Raw genomic sequence first — 6,384 nt, forward strand, 5'->3', positions numbered from 1 at the left:
TCAAGGAATACTCGACAAGCCACTACATCACATGATTATTGTGTGGCCATTGGCAACTCAAGGGTGGGCCATTACGATGTTTGTTTCTTCCTCTTTTTCACTGCCAAACTCTGGAACTCTTTACCTTCTCACATCTTCCCAAACCCTTATGACCTTCCCCTTTTCAAAAAGCAGATTTTTTTACTTCCTCAAACCTCTTAGACTATTCTCTCTTTCCTTGCTTTTCTATCAATACAGTTCTTTTATTCAGGTTTGGCTTCGATGAGGACTATTTAGTTTGTGATTGGAGCCTTCAACATTAAAAACAAAAAACATGGGGGTGGGGAGGTATGGTGGGCAGGAGAGGATGTATGGGGTGGACAAGAGGGATACAAAATGTTAACTCTAGAGGGGAAATTGGAAATTTTGGAGAAGAAGGGAATGGGGTGAGGTGGGGGAGGGGTTAATGAAGGAAGAAAAGATCATGCTTTTGGTTTGGGGAAGATTTGAGATGATGGTGAACAGCTGTCTTGAAGACCTGGAGGGAATACTGAGATTGAACTTCCTTGTGTATATAGTATATCCTAATATTAATGCCACCATCACACGTGTCATTAATATCTGACCCATGTATATATATATATATATATATATATATATATATATATATATATATGTATATATATATATATATATACATATATATACATAGTGTTATTTGCTGTCTGTCTGTCCATCGATAGAATCGACCCCACCAGTAGTAACCCCATCATATTGGATACCGTTGGAATCCTCTTGGCAAATGGAGACGCAAGAAAACATTTTCAAACCTACAGGGTGGGGGGGGGGGGAAGATCCCAATTCTCTCGATGTAAATGTGTATCGTATATTGCCACCCAGTGGTTGGCAGGATTACAAATCATCTTATCTGTATCACCTAGCTCACAATTCTGGCACCCAACAACCAGACTCGATTTGTTGTCTATCCAGATTCATTGCAGGAGTCATTATTGTGTAATATTGCCCTATTGTATCGTAGTATTATTGCCTGCTATTTTATATTAAATATTGTGTTAATCATTACATTAATATTATGATTATTATCATTATTATAGTATTGCTTGCTAAATTACATGTGATGAATCAGTTGGAATTATACATCGTACCTGGATCTCTTTTTCTAAACCCGAAAGTCCTTCCGTGTAAGGTGCGGCTACCTCTGCTAGTTTCTGCAATAAAACAAGACTGAACAAAGTAAATGATGTTTTTATTATACTAAAGTAAATACAGGTATGGTATATTGTGTGACGTCATAGTACTACACACAAGCCAGCTCTACTTCTTAAAAATCACATCTTTTTAAATGCTGTTCATTACAATTGAGACACTCCCTGAACCAAACCAGGACATTGATCAATGCTGCTCTCAATGTGTCATTATCAAAAACAGTGATGGCTTCAGTGATCCTCATCTTGAGTTCTACATCCACACATCTGGGACGTATCTTGCACACCTCGCTTTTGAAAAATCCCCAGGAGGAAGAAATCCCCTGGGGTCTATTCTGGGGATCGGGTGCGGACATGAAACATTATCAAACCAGAGATGATCTTTTCCCCAAACTGTTACCTTCAAAATTGTGGAACAATTCTTGCAGTATGGCACGTTGCTCCATCTTGTTGAAACCATGAGTCTGCGAACACGACATTTCCACACTGTAATTCAGGAAAGAGAAAGTTCTCCTGAATGCTCGCTCGGTAGCAATTACAGAGCCGACTTACCCCGAGCACACAAAGCGAAAAGCAAGGTTAAGCAATTGGTTCATGTTCGTCCACCTGTTCCTCTGTCTGTCTTATCAGTTCATGATTGTCGTTTTGTGATCAATGAACAAATCTTTTTTTAATTGAATGTTGTATTTTGAACACAAATTGAAACATGAATAGGAAGACAAGTATTTCGGTTTAAGAGCGCTTTGGCTTTGAATTCGTACTTACCGCACATGCGCAAAAAGGAGTGAGATCATTTTTTTCCACTGTCTGTCTGCCTGGCAGTTAAACAAAATTGAAAATCATTCCAAACAGGAAGCTGACTATTTTTAAGGATGTCATAAAGGACACAAACAACAGGCACGAAGAACTAATGTAATGTTTTAGACACAGTGACGTCATAGACACTGGGTAAAAAGGTGGTAAAATCAGAAATATTTTTTTTCTTTATACGCCTTTAAACCTTTATTTAAATTTAATTATACACTTTAACACAATAGAACACAAATTGCCTTCATCATACTTCCAAGAACCATGCTGTATATCGATATATAGCATGACAGGGAAAACCGGGGTGTGTTCAGTTACCAAGCAGCAAGCTAGAGCTTGCCAAGCCAGCCATTCCTTATTAACGGTTTTGAATGGAGTGCTTGCTGGAGTGCTTAAGCCACTTGGTGAGCGCTCTTCAAGAAACTTGGTAACTGAACACACCCCAGTATCGTGGTGAAGAAGAGGCCACTGATATAGCTATGCACGATGCCGATTGATGCTGTGTTGTATTTTTTTTGTTTTTATACAATGTCAAAGGCTCGTAAAGGAGCTGCCACTCACTCGCGCACACTCGGACACACATGCACAAACACACACACACATACACATGGGCATACTGAAGATACAAGCACTTATCACAGCCACTGAGCTTGGGGGGAGTGCCGTCGCTTCCTGCAATACTTTGGGTACCAGCAACGTCATAACAATGGCTTTACTTTTCTCATTGGAATTTCTTCCTCCCCGTGGATGCGAACCATTGGGGATTGTACATGTTCTAGCCCTTTAAATGCTGAACGTGAAGCAAGGAAGCAGCACGCACAATTTTTAAAGTCTTGGGTATGACACAGCCAGGGTTGGAGTGGATGCTCCAAGACTCGGAGTGGACACTCTAACCATTACACCACAGAGACTGCTATGGTGATCAATAAAGCCTCCATCTCCGAAACTATGACTCGTCGTCATCGTCTTATTGTAGTGTATAAGGGTGATGTATGAGACTGCTTCAGTCACGCTAAAATTCTGGATGTTTTTTGTTTTTAACAATCTTTAAAATCATTCTTTTATTAAAATATATATATATATATATATATATATATATATATATATATATATATATATATATATATATATGTTCAAGAACACTGTGTGGGGTATCGTGTTCTATCAATTTTCTAATTTAGTATGGAGTTCTACAATTTTAATCCACATTGGCACATCGTAATTCTCCATCATTCAAATATTCAGGACTTCCCCTGGAATACACATAAATAAATAAAGAATTATACAGATATTTCTTCAAAGTATATACATTACAAATGTGTCACATATAAATGCCACACCTTGTATAATTCCCAGTACAGACATGTAGATTTTCCCGCCAGAATGCAAAGTAGCATGTGCTTTATGAATGCAGCTTATTGTGACATGAAACTGAAACTCCTTGGAATCGAACTCTGTCTCTCGACATGGTGTGAACCTCACCCTTAACCCACTCGTCGGTGACCTGCCTGTCGACATCCTCGCTGGAACCCTCTTCCTCATTTCGAATGACATCACCTTCTGCCTTGCGAAATGACAGATTATCCTCCGTAACAGTGACATCATCACTTGTGATGCCCGCTCCAGTGAACCCGACCCTGCTATACACCATGCCCAGTCGTTTGTCTTATACTCTCCGTCTGTTTCCACCACACTGTGACCAAGTTACCGCCTTGAAGTTGACTCCCCAACTTCCCTGGACCCAGATGCGATCATTGCCGTGAAACCCAGAGCAGATTCTCCCCACACCTGACATTTGAAACCTGATAATATGTCAGTGGCCTTCCCCTCACATCCTTGAGTCTCTGGCGAGCAAGATATTTTTAAGGATTCAGCGGTGGCGGGATTCAGATGAGTGATGTCAATCACTGTCCGTAACCAGTTTGGGTTTTCGCACCCTTCTCTCGACAGCCAAATGTTACATATTCGGTGTCACCTGAACCACCGCCCTCTCCGGGGTTAGAACGCCGGTTGGTTCGGCACAGGCCTCGGGCCACGCGCCTCGAATCGCGATACCAACGTACACCTGGACCTTACCAGTTGGGGAAATAGACCCCGGTTACAGACTGGTTTTGTCAGATACCGAGCAAATTCTGCCAGTCTGTAACCATTTTGGTTTTTATATCCAAATCGAGCGGATCGTTCCTCGGCATGGCACGATTTGATTCAAAGTGGAAACTTCATACGAATCAGCCAGATTGATTGGGGACACATCGGGGAAACACGACACAAGCAAAGCATTCACGACAATGTTATAATTAATCTATAACCCGTTCTTAACTAGGGAGCTACGGATTACGGGTTTCGAAGGGGGACCCTAACGAGATAAACCTTAAACAACATGCAGACAAGACATGGACAGCATGCAGACAAGACACAGAGTACTTGGTGATGCTTCATGGACGAGAGGAAAAGTGTCAAAGGCACGAATGTGGCTCGTGACAAGCCGATGTCCACGGATTCGAGCACCCAAGCTCAAACACACCGCGTGGCAAAATGGCACCCGTCCTCCTTCTTCTCCCGGCATCGCTTGCACATGCACCCTCAGCGCGTTCTGACCCCGTGTAATGTCGATGGCACAAGACTGTCAGATTGATGTTGGGTTTCAGCTGGTTTCTCACAAGGTCCAGTATACAAGTCCAGGCCTGGCCTGTTCACCAGATCAAGCCAAATAGAGGTGTTGGGCTCCGCAGGCTGGGTCCGTGGCCGAGGAGGCACCGCCGGCCAAAACCACTCTTCCACAAAGTCGATCGCCCGACTCGAAGTGCAGGCGGCCTCTCCCACTGCCAAAATGGCAGATTCGGTGCACAGGCAGTTTCTCTTATTGCCAAATGGCAGACTCGGCGTGCTCAGGTTCACCACCGCCTTCCCGGTGCTCGCTCGCCTCACTGCCCACTGCCGTTTTTCCCTTCAGTTTCACTTCCTTCTCTGGGCCACTCCCCCTCTCAGGGTGCTGGGCAGAGTCTCCTTCGGAGAGGGAACGAAGAAGAACCTCTCGGTCCACCACCACTGTACGAACAATAAACAGCCTCTTTCATCTCCCAACACACATGTAACGTCCATTTACTGAACAATCTGGCTAAACATGCATTTAATGGGGGATCTGGGCTAATCCTATATTTAATAACACACTAAGGGCCATTTCCGCAACAATATATTCCTCCTCAACTTCCCTATCCACTGACAGAAACACACCCACTTCGGCCAGGTACGTCGTATCGCTACCTCTGCCAACTCCCCACTCCCACCCCCACATCCATCCCATCCCCATGCCACACTGTCATTTAGCCCCACTCTTCCATGATCCATGACTTTCATTGAGCACATATACTGATACAGCAACCTCAGGCAAGGCCTCAACAATGAGGGTGTGGAAAATGGGCTGAACCACCCCAAGGGGGGGGGGGATGTGTTCAGTGCTTGAGGAATGATAACACAATGGTGCAGAGCATCACTGAAACTCCAACAAATGGAATAGGCCGTCCTGCTGGTTTCATTGCCGATGGGACAAGCATTGTGGTCAATAAAGATCACGTCTCATGCGTCATTGCTGGTGTCTCCACATCAAGGTGAATAAAACGATGCAACCTTTTCTTCCGAACGCAAGGCATGCGGTGGTGCTACATGCCAGGGGCAGAGAAAACGTCTGCAAAGCCCCACATAATCCCACTCGGTGCGAGTCGTGAGTTGTATGGACAGCAGCAGCAGATACGACGCTCAAAAACATATTCAAATGGGAGTTGATGTGAAATATGGGACAAACTTGCTGGCAATTGAAGAGTCCATTTCCCTGAAAATGATCAGGTTATGCTGAAAAGGTTCTCATAAGGTGTGAAAGTTGGAACCTCCAGAAAGAATATTAATTTATAATTTACATCAACGGTGACACATACATGCCTCTAGTCACTCTTCAGTTTTTTTTTTTTTTAGTCTATTGCTCACTGAGGAGCCTGTACATACTGTATACCCGATGCAGGACAAGGGCAGCAGTGTATCACTTTTTGATGAACTGCAAGGACATTAATAGACAATGTATGAAGCAACACAAATATAATTGGGAATTGAACTTCAGATTCCAGTGTCATGAGCTTTGTGCTCAGGGCAAGAAGCACACAGACTTGTAATTATGAGCTGCATCATGCAGTTTGGATTTTCCAGGAAATGTTTGTGTCATGATGTCATTTCTCAGTTTAGTGGTCTTACAAAGTCTGGCTTACTGGTCGTGGCTTTCACAGAGCTTTCTCCAAGTAAAACATAACTTATAATGAGCCAAATGGGTGCAGAGCTTTTGGACTTTAGATAATAATAATAATAATAATAATAATAATAATAA

This window comes from Eptatretus burgeri, chromosome 16 (genome assembly GCF_056783735.1).
Source record: "Eptatretus burgeri isolate ZD-2024b chromosome 16, Ebu_testis_v1, whole genome shotgun sequence".
Classification (NCBI taxonomy): domain Eukaryota; kingdom Metazoa; phylum Chordata; class Myxini; order Myxiniformes; family Myxinidae; genus Eptatretus; species Eptatretus burgeri.